The sequence below is a fragment of the Lonchura striata genome, chromosome 3 (genome assembly GCF_050655825.1).
Source record: "Lonchura striata isolate lonStrDom1 chromosome 3, ASM5065582v1, whole genome shotgun sequence".
Lineage (NCBI taxonomy): Eukaryota > Metazoa > Chordata > Aves > Passeriformes > Estrildidae > Lonchura > Lonchura striata.
The window spans coordinates 45,597,921-45,616,478 of record NC_140705.1 but is presented as its reverse complement, the minus strand read 5'-3'; the positions used below and the strand labels follow the sequence as shown (position 1 = coordinate 45,616,478).

Below are 18,558 nucleotides of genomic sequence, written 5' to 3'. Positions count from 1 at the left end.
TTTCTTTTTTTTTTTTTTTCCTTGTGGATCAGTAGTTCCTAATTAATCTGGAATCTACTTTGTGTCCTTCCTTTCCGTAAGTATTTTTTCAGTAGTTTAATACTGCCCCTCCCTCTGTGTTTTCAAAATACTAGCTAAGGTCTAAATTGCACAGCTGCCTTTGATTGCAGCTTTGAATTTGGTGGAAGACATACACAGAACTTTTATACTTACTGCTAACTGCAGGTGCAGGAGCCTTTTTGTCATTTGGTCAACAGAGTATCTCTCATCAGTGATTTCAGTCTCTGTGTGCAATTATATTATGGCATATATGCTGTCTGGTAATGAAAAGACACACCTTAAGCAATACCATCAGTTTAATTATAATAATTTAATTGTTTTTTAAACTTATTATTTGGAACTTATAACACAGAATCATAGACTCATAGCATGATTTGGGTTGGTAGAGATCTTAAAGATGATCCAGGTCCAATGCTCTGCCAGTGGCAGGGACACCTTCCACGAGACCCAGCTACTCAAAGCCCCACCCACCCTTTGAATGTTGCATGCATCCACAGCTTCTCTGGGCAGCCTGTTCCAGTGCCTAACCACCCTCACAATAAAGAATTTCTTCCTAATATCTAGTCTAAATCCACCCTCTTTCAGTTAGAAGCCATTCCTCCTTTTCCTGTCACTACAGGCCCTTGTAAAAAGTCTGTCTCCAGCTCTCTCACAGCCCCCTTTGGGCACTGGAAGGTTCTGTAAGGCGTCCTTGGAACTGTCTCTTCTCTAGGCTGAACAACCTCAGCCCTCTCAGGCTTTCTTCTTCTTTGTAGAAGAAGTGATCCAGCCTCCTCTGGAGCTTTGTGGCTTCCTCAGAGCACACATTGCTGGGTCATGCTGAGCTTCTCTTCCACCAACACCCCAAGCCCTTCTCCTCAGGGCTGCTCTCAATCCATTCCCCACCCAGCCTGTATTTGTACACCAATCCAGGTGCAGGACCTTGTACTTGGCCTTGTTAAATTTCATGAGGTTTGCACAGTGCCACCTCTCACAAGGTTCAGACAGATAATCTAAGAACTTATTTATCATTCTTTGTATTCATGTCTGTTTCTGTCAAGAAAATAGTGTAATTCAGCATGCTAACACTGTTCATTTGACAGGATCACTAAAGTGATTAATTTCTTCTGTTTATCAATTTAATTTTCTAGCATAGTTGGGATACTAAACTTTCCATATTGGGTTTTACAGGAGAAACTAGAAAATATTATTGATATAGACCATCAGTAAGTTCTGCCCAGATTCTGTCTATTTCCTCTGCCTCAGTTTATTGGATACAAATTTCTGCATGTTTCCCTGTTGGTGCACTCGTCTCATCTGTGTTCATGTGCATTTACTTTGTGGACAGTTTTAGGACATTCATTGCTCTGTGGCAAAAAGTTTTGTGGAAAGGCTGATCAGTGTTTTCCTTTGGTCAAATGACTTTCAAGTCCTTTCTTGGCTTTCAGAAAAAGCATGCATTTGAGCTCTTTGAAAGATGACAATTTTGCTAGGAACTGTCTGAAGCAATTGCAGATACCACAAGAAAAATTAATCTCATTTAACTTTTACATGTGCAATGCAGATGTTGATAACCAAGATGAGTCACCCAGGGCTTCCCTTGGTGGTCAGTGTAGCAGAACAGGTAGGTTTAGGTCATGAATCACCCAACATATTTTAGACAAGGATGCATTACATTTTCTAGGTACACCAAAGGATCTACTTGTTCTACTGGAAAAGTAAGTGGACGTGTGGCAGTAAAACTATATGTCCAGTCTGGGAAGAGTGAGCAGAGAAATGAACCATCTGTGCAGGAATAGCAACAGTTTTATTACTCATTTTCAGGAACCCTATAAACAATGTTATAATAAATCATAGTCTATGGAACAATTTATTTTATTAATAGGATTTATTTACACTGCTAAGAATTTTGCACATAGTTTGGATGAAAAATGTCTGCATAAACATCATGCCTTGCTGTTTCAGGGATTGAAAGACTGAATCATCTTTACTGGAGAGAAAATATTAAAAAGTTTCTTAGAAAAATTTTTAAAAATGGTAACTAAGATCTCGGCTGAACATTGACCTGAGACCACTTGTCTTCCATCTTTAGAGCACCAGCACTGGAATTTGCATTATCTAACTTAAGATGTCTGCAGTTCTGATGTCTGCATCTGACGGGGAGTCAAAGCGGAGTTGGTAACTGACAAGCCCAGGGTTTGTGGATGTGGCTCCATGGAAAACTCTGCTGTCAGCCTGCAACAGCTGACACTGCAACACCGGAGTACACTCATGCAGGGCTGCTCAGCCTGACACAACCCAGCCTCACCAAGTGTGATTGTGCAGGGTGGAGCCACACCAAAAGGTGATGTCACCCTGTGCTAACTTGCACTGCACTCCTCTGTGCAGAATTTTTTCCATTAGAGGCATTAGGATCAGTTTCACACATTTCTCTGTTGCACAGTTTTTATTTTCTTTTTCTGTTTAACAAAAATCCATACTTTGCAACTTTCTGTCACCAGCACAAGATCTGTAAAAGATACTGTACCTTGCATTTCTTATCTGCATATCTTTCATATACATGGAACTTAACTAAGTCCTTCTAAAATGATGACTCATTATAGGAAAATAATGATTTAATTTTGAGCTGGAAAAAATAACACTGTGGAATAATGTTTCTGGGCCTAAAACTCACTGCACCAGGAGGTGAATCTGTTTTGCAGGTCTTGTGTGACTAGCACTGGATGAAGAAATTCAGAGTGAAGAAAGCCACATAAATGAAATTGCGTGCTGAAGAGGTGCTGGCCCTGGCCTTCATCAAAGAGACACCAAAGTGAGAGCCACTCTGATGACAGATAAGCAAATAGCATTCATACTCTAGAAGTTAGCAAGCCAGACAGTAGGCAATCAATTGGGCTGGAAAATCCACAGGGAACACAGTTGTCGTGCAGGTCTGCAAGATTACCAAGCATCTCCTACTTTCTTGAGATTATGAATCAGGGTGGTGCCTGGGGAACAGAGGAATCTGAAGTGGGGGATGATGAGGTTGTGGTAGGGAAATAGGTTGGGCGCATCCTGAGTCTGCATCCTCTGAATACAAATGGGCATATTTGTCCATGATGTAAACCTTGGCTGATCAAGGAAGGTCTATAATACTCAGAGGAAATATTTTTCTTTGACTGTTTTTATTGAAGGGTGGATAGTGAAACTTGGCCTTTTCTTCCCAAATGCAGAAACCAAAAAGAAGAGATCCAACTTTTGTTTTAGAAAATGCAATATGAATATCATTGATTTGCTTAAAATTCAGAAGCAACACACCCTATTAAGCCTGGTCTGAGTGAAATAAGCATGCCGTTGTGACTGCTGCGTACTTTTAGTTCAGGTTTTGTGAGGTCTGTTTTAAGCAATAGGAAAAGCACGGTAGTAGATTGGTAAGTTGAGTAGGCAAACATCTGGTCAGTTTCTATGGCATTGTTTGGTTAAGGGAAACAGAGGATCCCTTCAGAATTGTGTTCTCAGGAGGGTTATTTGCTGATAGTCCGTTTTCCTATTATTGACCTTGGAAACAATAATTGGTTTCAAATTAACTACATGCATTACTGAATTCTCCTTGGTTTGAGGTCAGAGTCCAGAGACTAGAGGAGGGTTTGGAAATACCCAGGAGTAAAGAACACACTTTGGAAGCAAAGAGAACACGCAGCACCGATGCAGGATACTTCTGGGGAATCCACCTTTTGCTGCCACCTACACGATCTAAATGTACACCTCTAGGAAGGCATCTGCAGAGCAGAAGACCTTCCAAGCCAAAAGACTAATGTGTATTCACTCGCTGCTCGGCCAGAACATTCTTTCTGAATTTCCTCCCCCTCTCTTCCTGCCCTTAGAAATTCACCACTTCAGGCCCTGCTCTTTTCGAGCTGCCGGGGAGCGCGGTGCCAGAGGGCGAGCGGCAGGAATCACCCTGCCCGCGCTCAGCCGGGGAGGACGAGGTTGGACTCGATGATCTCAGAGGCCTTTTCCAATCGAATGGGTGCTGAGAGACTCTGTGACAAGTAAAGGACAAGGCAGACGGGAGTTAGACACGGAGTGCATGGCTGGTAAGGGCAGCTAGGATTGAGGAGGGGGCTGCGAGTCCCCACTCGGGTGTGTGGCGTGTGGTCAAGCTTGTGTTGTACAAGAACGTGTGGTCAAGCTTCAAATGAAAGTGTTTTTACAGAAAATTCTGTTTTTCAGTCAGCATTGTCATTACAAAGCAAACCTATTCTTATGCTAAACCAAAGTGCCGGGGTTTGGTGCTGCTAACATTAGCATATGGGCACGCAGCACGCCGGCAATGTACTCTGCTGTTTGCCGTGCTCAGGGAGAAAAGCCCAACTGGTATGGTAGAACAACTTCACAGGAAGTTAATTTCGCAATTTAAATATCCTTATTGAAAGCAATCAGAAGTAAATAGAGCAATGAGCGAGTATGTATGGGATCAAGAATTCCTCAACACTTTTTGGCTTGACAGATTAATGGGCTAAACCTGCCTTTTCCCAGTGAGCCAGTTCTGTACAGGTACTCAGATCAGCGGGTTTCCCTGGCTGGGTAATCAGGCTGGTAAGGAACGTGGCGGTAGCTGCTGTTCTCAGGGCAGACCGGGAATTACAGCTCTGCAGCCATGGACATTTGAGAAATTCCAAGAAGGAATTTGAGCCTGAGGGAATGCTTGTTTCTTTTGCTCCACGACTCCTCAACTTGTCTAAAGAGCTGATTGATAACAGATGCACCTATCTGTCTTTCTGTTTCTATTGAAGCATGTTGTTTTTCTGCAACAGGATTTTCTCCTGTGATCTCCCCAGGATATTTCTCCCTTTACTGTGTATACTCATGGTCAGCATTCTTTGTGTAATAAAGAGGCTATGGAAGTCTATTATCCCTTGTTTAACCCGTTTTCCCCCTAAATCTGCAGCCATCCTTTGGCAGTTACGGAGACTGCAGTTGTCTAGGTGCTTCCATCAAAGGAGAGAATGTTAGATTTTCTTGGTTACAGAAGAAGATTTCTGAACCTTCTTTCTCTGCAGGAATTTCTGTCCCTTTCCAAACAGCTTGCTGGGGTGAAGACATTGCTGCAGGGAAGCTAAATTGCTGGGGATTGCCTGTGAGTCTTATGAAAGGGGGAACTAATGTAGTGGATCTTAAAGCAGGAGGACTGGAACAGTGCAGTCAGTGTCAAACTCAGTACAGGAAGCAGTGGTTATGTCCCCAGCAGTGACAAAGGCCTAGGTACACACAGTTGCAGGTTCCCAACCATATGTACCGAGATGACCCAAGGGCATATCCTCATGGAGTGAAAAAAGCTTGGGAACCTAAGAAAATTATGTGGAGGGATTAAAAATGATCCAGAAGGATGAAAAGGCCATTTTTCTATAGGTAAAATATATATTCTGATGCAATCAGAATTTTTCCCTTGTCTGTGAGCTGAAAAAAATCCAGCTACCACTAAAAGCCTTCCTTTCTTATGCTAAGAGATAGAAGAAAAGAAAAGGCTGCTCCTTTCAAGTGAAGAAAAAGTCAAGTTCAAGCATTCCCACAAAGGAAAAATCATACATTTTAAAGCAATATGTAGTAGGACATTCTTGAGCTCCTATCCCCTTTCCTTGATGTACTTTATTCTTTGTAAATCTATCTCTAATCCCATCCTGTTTCAAAAAACCCGTGTCTCTCCACACTGAAGCCTGCTCTGCCTTAACACTCTGCACTCTGCTCACTCTTCAGAGCTGGGGGTTTTGATCCATTTCAAATGTGAGCTCTTTGGCAGAATTATATCATTCAGGCAACACAAAAACTGAGTTTTGACATCAGTTTTGTGATGGAAATATGGATAGAGATGACAAAAATTAACACTTTGATTGCTATAGAGGATGTATTCATTAGAGGTTCAAGACAGTAAATAAAAAACCACTCAGAACTATGGCATTACTATGGAGGTTGACCAGCAGAGCATACTCTCTGCTGTGTCCTCTCATATGCTTTTCATGATGATATACGAATCAAAAGCAAATAGATTCAGGATCAGTAGTCAATCTGTAGGTCATAGATAAAGAAATGATAAGCCTTTCCAAGAGCCCTTGTGGTACCAGAGAAACTAGATACAAACAGCTTTGGCTTCTTAGAAATACATCCAACTTTAATAGAAATTGCAGTTATTAATGGGCTCTCACATAATAGCACAGAATGACTTGAGCAGGACTCTACCAAAAGCTCTGCCCACTTTGGTGAGCCCAGTTCAGTCTGGTGTTAAATATGATTAACTGCAGTGGCTTTGGGTGGCTTAACATTTTATTTCCAACACCCAGTTTCTTACAGTGGCACAATATATGAAGCAATCTGAAGATAATCACAATCTGAAGATAATACGGCTATAGATTTTTTTTAAATGACATAAGAGCATTTAATGGAAAATGATAGTATTAAAAAGAAAGCAAGAATATATATGACTATTAACAATATATAAGATAATGTAATAAGCATAATACAAAAGTAGCATTCTTAGTATGAGAGTAAAGTGGTTAATTTTGCCACATAATTCCAGATGATAATAGACTATACAAAGGTGGAAAATATTCTGATTACATGCCACACACCACTCAGGAGCTACATTGGTTCAAAAAATGATAGAGAAATAAACTCCTTATTCTCTGTATTGTGTGCTAATTTCTCAGTCACAACTGGATCTGAGACAAACCTTAAGTCCATCAGTGAAACAGAGAGAGTACCTTCCTGTCAAACCCTACCTCCAATGCAACTTCTTGCAAGCCACAAATTTGGCTTCTGAGCACTGGGTTTGTTTAGCTCTTCTGGGGCTCGTGCTCCCTCTTGTACTGATTGTCTCACAGTATGTGAAACTTTATGCAAATTACTACAAAGTATTTGTGTCTGTCCGGGACACACCTTGGTTGCTGAGTGTTCCTGCATTTTCTGCATAAATGTAGTAGCAGTAGCAGACAGGCATCTCACTGAGGTAATGTGAAGGCAGGGTCCACAGTCCCTGTACAACACAGCCACATGTTTATCTGCTTGAACTCAGGGCTGTGAGGACCACGTGCAAAATACTCCGGGCCAGGAGCTGACACGGTGTGTTTGGGGAAAAAAATGGGATATAACACTCCCTTATTTTTTATCAACAAGGGTGAGGGTGCAAGGTGGCGTCTACTTGACAGGAGAGTGCAAGGATAATGAGACCTCCTTCAGCCTTCCCACCCACAGTACCAAATGGTCCCGTTGTTTTGAGCTGCTGAGCAGTTTGGAGTCATGTTTTGTCAAATCTTTTCTGAGACAGGGTGTACTTCAAGTTTGCTTTGTGTCTTGACTTTCAGAGGGAAGTGCTGTTTTTTTGCTTCAGGGGTAGTTTCGCTTCAGGATTCTTGTCCGAGGTTTCTGATTCCTGAGCTGGGAAACATATCTTCCATCAAACTCTCTATGTTATACAAGGTTATTCTAAAGGAAAAACAGGGAAGGGTAAGCATAATCCCATTAACTCCAACCAGATTACATAATTATTATGGCTGTCAGTGCGCTGTCCCAGAATTTTCCCTTACTCTGGGATACTCTTATACAATTAATTATTGGGAGATCAGCTTCTGCCATTTCTTTTTGCTACTTGCCTGTCCAAATGTTTTTATTCCAGTAAATGGAATCTTGGCTAGAAATAGTAGGTAGATTCAGGTCTTAATGTGCGATCTTAAGTCTCATCTAAAGATTTTTAATGATAAATCTAAATTATTTGAATCAATAAATAAGATGTCTTGCTTTCATATACTGGTACTGCTATTTTTAATATTAACAGGCTATTTATTTTTATATATATCTAAACACACACATAAATATATCTATATTAATTACAGTGGGGCTTTCAGAATGACTTCAGCTTCAGCTGACTAAGAAAGCTAGCTGAATTTGCTATTCTCATGCAGAAATTGTTCCACAGGATCAAATTATGTGATTTGGATTTGTTGTAAGATTACAGAAAAGAAACCTCCTGCCATGATCAGAGTGCTGCAAAATATTTGCATTCCTAAGACATTGTGGATTGCCTAGGTGGAGCTTCTAGCAAGTATTAAGCCACTTCTGAACTCTCTAACTCTGATGCTGCCTTTGGGAAGACTGTCATTCAGTTCTTAACTCTATTAGAAATTTGGGTGGGTGACAGGCACAGCACGGGATTACTTGCCCACCATGTGGCCATGGGCACTGGCAAGTGCTCAAATATGCATTATTGCCTGCAGGTTTTGGCTCCCCAGATCTACTGTGCTTGTCCACAGCTTCACAGCTCAGCAGGACAGTATGTTCTGAGGACTGTGTGATTCAGGCGCAGGGAAAGGGAAGAGCAGACCTTTACAGTGGCATGTAAATATGCAGAAGGCACGGTGCTGAACTGCACCTGAAAGTTACACCCACAAAGGGAATGCACTGATAGAAGCATCCAAGCAGGTAAGCAGCCTTGTTACCCATGTTAATGCAATCTTATGATTAGAAAAAGTTAGTAATTTTATGTGTTATGTATTTATGCATTCTATATACATTTGCATATAGCAATGAATTCCGGCTAGGTTTCTTAAGGAAGATATTTTTTAAACAAGGGGTATAATTTTGAAATATATTGTGTAATAAATAGAATGTTGTGGTTGAAGGAATTTAATATCAGAGACTATCAATTTATTCCGCTGTTTTACTTGGTTTCAAGTTGTATCCTTTCAAATTGCCACCAAAGGGCATTCAGGAGACCTGCTGCAGCTGAGGGTTATAAGCACCCCTCAGTGTGGCACATTCCATGTCACACAGCATGGGAACAACATAATAACTTACAGCCCAACCCTCCCAGCTATCCTGCAGCTTCATTTGGCCCTGCCCAGTAGTTGTTTTTTTTTTTTTTTCCTTTGCTTTATTTGGCTGATAAAGACATCCTAAAACTACTTAAAAATGGTACTATTTTACATTGCAGTGCAATTAGATAATATTAAATTAAAATTGCCTAATGAGATGATAAAGATACTAGTTTTTTATGCTTATATATTGGGTCAGGATGCAACACTACTTCATGCTGTAGATTATGATAAAATTTCTTATTGTATTAGAGAGAAATTTACAGGAATATCCCATCAGTGAAAAAAACTCCTTTAGAATGCTGTAAATGTGCTTGCACAGGGGGGTTACCTGCTTAGCATTATTGATTTTTCCAATCAATATAGCAAGTATATTACACAAGGCTGTTTGCAGTCAAGGCTTTAGCATGGTTTAGATCTGTTTACACTGGTTTAGCTGTCAGCAGAGCTGCAGATGGATGTTTCCTTCCCGACACAGCTGGAACTGATGTAGATCCAGCACCTGGTTGCTTGTTACCATCCAGCAGCAGGTTACTGCACCCACACCTGTTGTGTAGGTGCTCTTTGGCTCATCCCCTTGGATACTTCCCTGGAGCTTGCTTGCCAGCCTTGCTGGCACCAGGGACCTGTTTGGGGTCAGTCTGGCAGAACTGTGGTGGTAAGTGGCCTTTTGCAAATGATCAGTGATAAAGGGCTGGGGAGAAATAATGACTCTGAATGGAGCAAATGTTTGAAAACTTAATTTGTGCTTATGGTGTAAATGTATAGTCATAAAACAAATGGATAAAAATAGTTCTACATCGATGTAAGAGAAACCACACACAAAAATTGAATTTGTTTGGTTAATAGCGCATGAAATAAGTCCATATAGCTTCTGTATGTAGGAAAGAGGTCCTGAAGGGGATTTTTATGTGACTTGCCTGCTGAAAGCTCTGCAGTGGTCAGGGCACAGCACTTAGATCTGCATTTTACACATGATCTGTTTGAGCTGGGAAATCAAATTCCCCATATTCTCAGGCTTTCTTCCATATTTTATCTTTATTTCTAATAGTGTTTCTCATATATATGCACAGAATTTCTCTATTAGCCCCCTTCTCTGTGAAAGTGTATGATGTGCTCTGCTGCCTGACCAACAGGAGCTACAGTCACTGTATATTATTTCCTCATCAGTAATTTACCAGATTTACTCCTCTATTTTCAGTTTACCTAGAATTGTATGATCACCTGAATGGTTTCAGACATTAAGTTCTTCTGAAACATATTTTTTTATACTAGATGGATTTTCTTACTATTTCAGGGACCTGACATATTTTCATTGCAATCCAAATTCTTGCCAGTCAAAAATAATTTAATTAGAAATACCACAGAGTTCAGCACATATCTTTGTCTTTCTTCCATCAAGGTCACGCCAAGGTGAATTTGCATCTGGCTTTTTTTTTCTCTTTTTCCCCCTCACTTTTAGTGTGCTTTGGAAGGGATAAGCATGACACGTGGCATCAATATTCAAATGATATCAAGGAGAAGAGATTATACAGTAAAGAAAGCATACAATTTTATCAGGTTTTACAACAGACATCATGCTACTTGAACTATGCCAAAACTAGTTCTTTTTGCGTCTGAATTCAGGTCAGGTACAGCCTAAAATGCCCAAAATGTGAAAAAAATAATGCTCTTAATAAAAGCAGAAAGTACAGTCATACATACACTGCCAGTGATTCTCATCTGTGGATGTTCAAGTAGAGGGTCTTTTGTATGCAGGAAGTCCTAAAGGAAGTGAAAATCTTTCATTCAGTAGAAGTTTATAGTATGGACCTATTAATTTTTTCTTTTTCCTTTCTAATTTATATATAATCCTGTCTAGGATTATATATAATTCTGACAATAAACTACAATTATATTTGTTTGGGAATGATGCCTAACTGCTGAAGCAGAGACATTTAACAAGGACGCATGTTCTGGCTCCTGAAATGTGCTCCCAATGTCTACTAATTTCTGTATGAATCCAAATAAATCAAACCCACTGTGCATTTTCTGCTAAATGTCTTTGGAGATTTCCCTTGAATATTGTAAATGGTAAGGAAACTCCTGAGATCAGTATTTTGCATAGTGCCCATACCTTCCGTCATTAAACCTCATTTATAAACTTCTGGGAACTGTATCTATTACATTGTCAAAGGATACTTCTCTGGGACTGTAAGCCTCAGGAAACAGGGCTTAGATGATATGTTGTTTGCCTACCCATCTTGTCAGACCCTCTCTAATAATTTTAGAATCTGTAAGTTCATTTCAGTTACATTTGGCTCAGAAACAGAAAACTTCAGTCTATGAAGTTCCTCCAAGTTTTAAGAAACATAACAGCTCAGTAAAGGAAAGACTACTTCCTTCAAATTACTACTGTGACTGAAAGGCTGCTGCCTGAGCTCAAAGTTTATTTATTATGTTGGGTTTGCTGGCAGCCAGTACATGCTCAGCTCAAAAGCAGTCCCTTGGTTCTCGCCCAGCTGGTAGCAGGGAGGCAGGAAGAAGGAGCTGGGCAGTGAACCTGAGGTGTGGACATGGGGAAAGCATGAGGAATAGAACAGAGACCCAAAGAAGCCAGGCCTTTTCATTTCTTAAGAGCAGAACTTGAGCTCTACTTGGGAGTGACTAGAGTCAAAAGCAACACATCAAAATTAAGCAGACTGATGTGAGCTTAGCACCAAAATGGATTCTTAGTGCAACCAGCACAACAGTCACCATTTCAACAAATTATCTTAGTTTATCTTCTTTCCCTTAAGCATCCAGTTCATGACATACAAAGGTTGGGATTTCACTACTGAGAACAGCTTGATAATCTGATGCCAGTCTACTGTTATTGTTTCTGTTACCGTTGATAGCACAAGTATTTCTATTTCAAGTATGCTTACTTCTACAACAAGCATGATAAAATTACACCTCCCAGTGTTTTGTCTTATTCCAGAGAATCCATTGCAAGTGAGGGACTCAATGGGTTATATGAAGATAACTTTGTTTGCACTGGCAGCTATAATTTTGCAATAATAAAGTACTACTAAGGAAAGGACTACTAAAGGAAAGGTTACTACTCAGAGTGCCCACAGTTACCAATTAGATTTGAGACAGCCCTATTAAGGATGTCTAAAGAGGATTGTTCCTACTTTATAGCCAGAAGAACTGAAACACATGTGATACATTTTTTCCACTCTCCTAACCAAGTGGTTTGAAACAGACTCTGAATTAAACATGTCTCCATTAACTTACTATTAAAGCTCTATTTAAAGAGTGTACTAAATGCACATCCTAAAATTTGCGTCTCCTTACTCTGAGATGACAAACAGACCATAAAACCCTTTCCATATTTTTTTTTGCTTTCCAACAGTCCTGAAAAGTTCATGCATGTGTAGAATCCAAATTCTTGCAGTTCCTCAGAAGTCTCAGGGTTACTTGCTCCTCTCAGAGAGGAGCTTGTTTTACCACAGGTTTACCCATCAATAGAAAAACTTAGGGAAAAATTTCAGTTTGGATGTCATGGTATCAGACTGGGTCTGTGCAGAATCAAACACAATTTTTCAGAATAAGAAAGATAAGAGATGAAAGCTCAAGTTCATGTGACATCCCATCACGCCAAGGAGAGGTCAAACTTTAGAATGACTTTATAGGCTATTGGTAAGGATTCTGCTGGAGAGTAGAGCTGTGCCCAAGGTGGCAGGGTAATTTTGGCTTTACTGGCCTTAATCAGTTTGCTTTTTTCTGACAGCTGGACATACAGAAGGTGCAGAAACTTCCACAGCTACACTGCCTGCTATCTGTCTGTCATTTGGTGTAGCTCTTGCAGAAGCCACATATGAGCTATAGATTGCCTATGCATGCATTAAAGGTTGGAAAAAACAGCACATTTTGTTTACCGCTTTGTTAATCCCTTTGAGATCCATACTGCCTTCTTGCTTACACCAGCAGATGTGAAAGACAGAATGAACTGTAACTTCTTGCAACAAGTCCCTAACAATTAGAATTTGGTTGTTTATACCTACAGAATCGAAGAAGAGAGCCATGGCCAAGCAATTAGCCCAGTAAGATGCATCCCATTTCCTTCTCGTTCTTTCCTCGGAGCTTTTCTGTGGGTGGTGGGTTGACCCGGCCAGCCACTAAACACCCACACAGCTTCTCCCTTACTCCCCTGGGTGGGATGGGGGAGACAGTTGGAAGGGCAAAAGCAAGAAAAAGGCATGGGTCAAGATAAAGACAGTTTCATAAGGTAATGAAAGAAAAAAGGATGAAAAAAAAGAAGTAAGTGATGGAAAGGCACTCACCACCTCTCACGAGCAGACTGATGCCCAGCCAGTCTGCAAGCAATGGCAACTTTGCAAAACCTCCCCCCCAGTTCCATAACTGGGCATGATGTTACACAGTGTGCAGGACCTCTTTGGTCAGCTCATGTCAGCCTACGTGCTGTGGGGGCAGAGTGAGAAACAGAGAAGGCCTTGATGCTGTGCTCAGCAGTAGCTTAAACACGGGTGTGTTATCAAAATTGCTTTGGTCACAAATATAAAACACAACACCACACAGGCTGCTGTGAGGAAACTTAACCCCCTCCCAACCAGACACAATATACTAACAGAGGCTGCAGGAAACCAAGGGCACTTTATCCTTCAAGGAAACATTAACATGGAAGTTAAACATACTTCATCTTAGGATTGATTCAACACTTTAGATAGTTCTAATTTTACTGAGTGACTGTGTAAAATTGGAGTGAAGATAAGACAGAAGCAAGTGATAAGAAGTTAGCAGCAAGGGCATTCATATTCTGTAGTAAGAGTGACTGAGAATGCATCATCCCCATGCTTCTAGTCTTGTTTTTGCATCTTCTGTGAGGCCACAGTCACCTTCTCCTTGATACTTCATCCAGCCAAAAGCACTGTAGGGGTTTGACAATAAAATTTTTGAGGTCTGGTAGCAAGGGCTTAATTTTTTTTTTTTCAGCAGTCAGAGCTTAAGCCTTTTCTATATATGGCATTAACAATACGAATTTGACTCAGGATATTTTTTTTTTCCTGATTTGTATTGGCAGTATTGTAGCCTGAAGTATAAAAATATTTTGGTCAGTTCTTTTTTTAGGCTGGTTGAAATTTGACTGAGTGCAAATTTTTTACTGGTTGATGGACAGAGCTAGTAAAGCTAAGTGACAGTTTTTGTAATACTTAAATATAAAAGTTTTCCTAAAGATGGAAAAATATTATACCTTGCATTACAGGTAGAAAACCTGCTCCACAAAGAAATATAACCATGCAGGACAATGGAACTTCTGGTTCCTGCTCTCATTGGACCATCTGGAATTCTTTTAAAATTCAGAGTTGCTCAACTTCTTCAGCATTGTGAGCCAGCAGCCAATGTTGTCATTTCCTATTTGGCTGTAAATACAGTTCTGGAATCTAGATAATTTAGGATTTTGCCACTGAGGCACAGATGGAATTAGGAAATAATAAAATTAGGGTGGAAATAAGAAAACCAGAACTTTAGCAATATATTGAGGCTCTCAGAATAGGAGTTCTTAGGTTTTTCTAAATCTAATTCCACCACAGTTACACAAAATCATTCACAGGCAGGAGGGATTTAGCTCTTGGATCACTCATTTCTTTTGTTAGCACAGCTCCTCATATTCTAACAAACTGTGTTCCAGTGAATTCCTGTGCTGGAAGTTTTGTCTGGACCATAGTATATAATAGCTGTAAATGACACAATATTAATCAAATATGCCTTTTGTCTCAATTTATTTTTACCATTTATCACCTCCCCTCCCCCAAATAATTTATCCTCCCAGCTAACAAATCCAAATGTATTTAGCCTTTCTCCATAGGGTCATAAGAATGGTGGCTGTAGTAGACAAGACCAGAGGCCCAACGAGCACACAATTAAAAAAGTATCTGAAAAGGGCAATGAGGTAGCAATAATGCCTTCAGTATGCCTTCCCATTTTCCAGAAATATGAGTACTGCAGACGTGCTAAGACAGTGCCAGTATTCTGTATTTAAAAGCTGTTAATGTATTTGCATTTTGCCATTTCGATTTTCTGGATTTTGTTTATTCAATCCTGAATGTTACTGTAAACCTTGCTATATACACTTTGAGATAGGGTAACTAGAACTAATAATGAGGGTGCTCTTACCCCTCTCTCACCAGCACTGTGGACTTAAAACATGCAAGTAGTGTACTGCACTATAAATGTGAATTTCATTATGTTTTCTTATCCTTTTCCTACAGAAGTTCATCTTTCTTGTGTTATTAATCACTTCCGAGCACTGAACCTTTGTTCAGAGAATTACTCACAGTGACTACAAGGCTTTTCCTGGTTGACACTAGCTTTTAGAATTTGTCATGTCTGTATGTTTTTATCCTCTTGTGCATTATGCTGCTTTGTGCTTTGGAATACTGTTTCTCAACTACCACTTCTCGCATTGTTGTGAAGCCTCTCTCAGTACTTTTCAATCAGCTTTAGATCTGAATTACTAAATATGTTCTTCAAACATTGTCACATCATTATTCGTGCCTTTTTCCACTTCATTTATGAACTGTGAACAGCTCAGTGTTAGGTATGAATCCTTGTGGGATAACCTTTCTGTCACGAAAAGACCCAGATTACTTTTGTCTTTTAACTGGTTAGTCCGTGAACTGAGGATCCTTCTTATTCTATATAGAATAACAGAGACATGGGAAAATAGGTCTGGAAAGAAAAACAAGAAATCTAATTTCTCATCATGTTTATGCCACCTTACCGACAAAATTTCTGACAGAGGTTTATCTGATCTTTTCTTTAAAAAAATCTGATTATTTTAATTTTAGTCTAATGATTACACAGTATCTTCATCACTAAAAGATTTTCCCATATATACATCTCATTGGTACAACTGGTATTTGTTATTCCTTGTTCCATGTCTCCTACTCTAAGATGATTTATTGATATCCTTATGAACATTTGCTGTTGAAAACATTTGTAATAGGGCATCAGAATCTGATTGGCTAGGAGCAACACTAATCTCCATATAAATGATGTACATTGTATAGACCTGTCATCAAATATTGTTCTGTAGCTGTAGCTTGCATTTAGGATGGATTCTGCCAAAACTGATTATATCCAAGCAAGAAGGTGAAAACCTAAGAGTAGAACTCAATGTGGCTCAGGTTATCCTTTTAGCACAATTCTATTTCTTCTGTGGGAATGAACAGCAGAAAGTTATCAGAGTAGTTTAGCTATATTCTCCTTTATATGCTTCAAGGGTAAGCAAAGAAACATCTTTCCTTTTTCATTACATAGTACTGTCTTTTCCAGTGGATTTTAATGCAAAGTTTAGAATTACTTAACTTCCAAAAACTTTAACCACTGGCAAGGAAATACAGTGGATGGAACATGATAGTGCTAGAATGAGAATGCCAACAATGCAGGAAGACTGAAACCATGTATACCAATGAAGACAAGGAAACATAGCTACACTGACTGTGAAGCTCCAAAGGATGACATTTTAGGCTGCTATATTTGGAGTTAGGGTTTATGCTTTCTCCATAATTATGGGCAAATTCTACATTTTTGGAATTCAAGGTTTTCTCTAAATCTCTGCTTTGGGGGTATTGGCTTGCCTTCTAGACCAGCTGTCATACTGATTCTCAAATGTGAACACAAAGGCATCAGTTAATAGTATCCTCTGGCTCTTTTGTTATTTTTTTTTTCCCTATCAAACTGAAGCCAGCCCACAATACTGCATGCTGCACTCCAAATGAAATAAGCTTGTGCATCTTGTTTCACAATTCACAGGGAGTAAGTGGATATCCTAAAAATGATGTACATGTGGTTACACTGCTTGAGAATAAGGCTGAGGTATAGAGGCATAATGATGAACTCTAGCACAGTAGAGCAACACAGAATTATTTCATTTTAATTCATTCACTTTAACCACTTTATTTCACATAAACTATTTTACTTTGCTGTCTCACACTGAATTACTATGATTTTGTCAAGTAAGTGTTCATACTTGCTAGTCTGTAAAGAGAAGGTAAGGAATAGCTTTTGCAAGAGTTCTCTTAACATGGAGTAAAGCAGTACAGACTATTCTGGAATCAGCTTCCTGGATTATGCTCAAGAAAAGCAGCACGAGGTTTCTCATTCAGTACTATTTGGATTATGGTACTATAAAAATGAATTAGAAAACCCCCAACAAAACAGAGCTAGCCAAATAATTATATCATGAGTGCAGAAGTCAGCCCTCCCTTCTTTCATTCCTAGCATGCTCTCTAGATTTACTGTAAAATTATAAAAGAACCCCTGAGTTACGTACTTTGTTTTTTTACAACAATATAATAAGGTTAATACTTTTACTATAGAGGTTTAGAAGTTAATTGACATAAAAGATTCCAAAATTCAGAGCTTTACTGGGAATCATAACATATGAACTTGAATTGATATTAATCAATTGGGGAGTTTCTAATCTATCCCTATTAGAAGTCTTCTGGTATTCTGTCCCATTTTCATTAGCTCTTCACACTGCCATTAGTATGTTTAAAAATTCCAAGTATATCTCTACACATTCTGAAACAGGTCTGCTAGTTTTCCTCTGCTTATGAAGAGATGATAATACAGTACATACGAGACTTCTATCCATCCTAAGGTTTCTCTACTTATATCCCTGGGAATTCTGAGAGCCATCCTTCCACTCTGAAGTGAAGCAACATTGGCTTTAAATGTGACAGACAGAAGTCCACACTGAGTGCATATGTTTATTAATATCACACTCAAGATATACCAGAAAAAATGCTATCTTGATCCCTAAGAATAAAAAATTTCCTATTTGATTAACAAGTAAAAGCTTACAAAGAGAGTGAATTAAGAAAAGGTGCTGCTACTTCCAAATGTGGCCAAGAAAAAGAAAAAAATCCCACCACCTATCTTTTAGTCTCATTAACAAATGAAGAGAGATTTCTAACAGATTGCCCAAGGAATGAAACATGCTGGAAAGAAAATAGGAGTGTATTTTAAGTGCAAGGCAATCTACAAAGAACAACAAAGTTCTGCATGTATCACTTTCTTGGCACTGAAGTGTTAAAAACCAAATTTTTCCTTTTTGCATGAGAAACTTATGTCTTATCTGTGTTGGAAAATTGTTTAGAGATCTGGTAAGGATACTCAATTCCTCAACTTTCAGTCTTGTTTGACATATCTTTCACCTCCAGCGCAACTTGAGTTTTGGAAGAAATGGTGATTCTAATGACTGACAATATGGCATCTTCAGTTAGGCTAGCAGGCTGAAAAAAGTCCTTCTTGCAATCTGCAACCTTGTAATTTTCTGTTTCCATTGCTAGGACTACTCAAACTTTATGTGTCAGTACAATTAACAAACGATATGGCACTGCATATTAAAAATGTTACATGAATGCTATTAAATATGTGTTACTGGTATCACAACTGTTCTACTAACTTGGAAGCGCAATGAAAATGTCATAGTATTTTTCTGTCTCTTTCTCTCAAACAATTTGCTGTCACTGCTCTGTAAATGGCTGCTTGCTACTGCTTCTCCTCTGGGAACCACCTGGAGAGGAGATGCCAGGTAGCTGTTTTCCAGCAGGTCTGACAGCCTGTGCCACATACACAGTTTTTTCCACCTTTATGAATTTGAAACGGAATCCTGCTGTATATT

General features: G+C 39.4%; 1 long non-coding RNA gene across 1 annotated transcript; it reads right to left on the bottom strand.

The window, feature by feature from the left end:
* LOC146767881 (uncharacterized) lies at positions 1-18,104 on the bottom strand. Its single transcript, XR_014953712.1, has 2 exons — positions 10,587-18,104; positions 1-7,497 (listed from the first exon to the last, which is right to left on the bottom strand). It is a non-coding gene; the product is annotated as an uncharacterized LOC146767881 (long non-coding RNA).
* Positions 18,105-18,558: the final 454 nt, after the last annotated feature.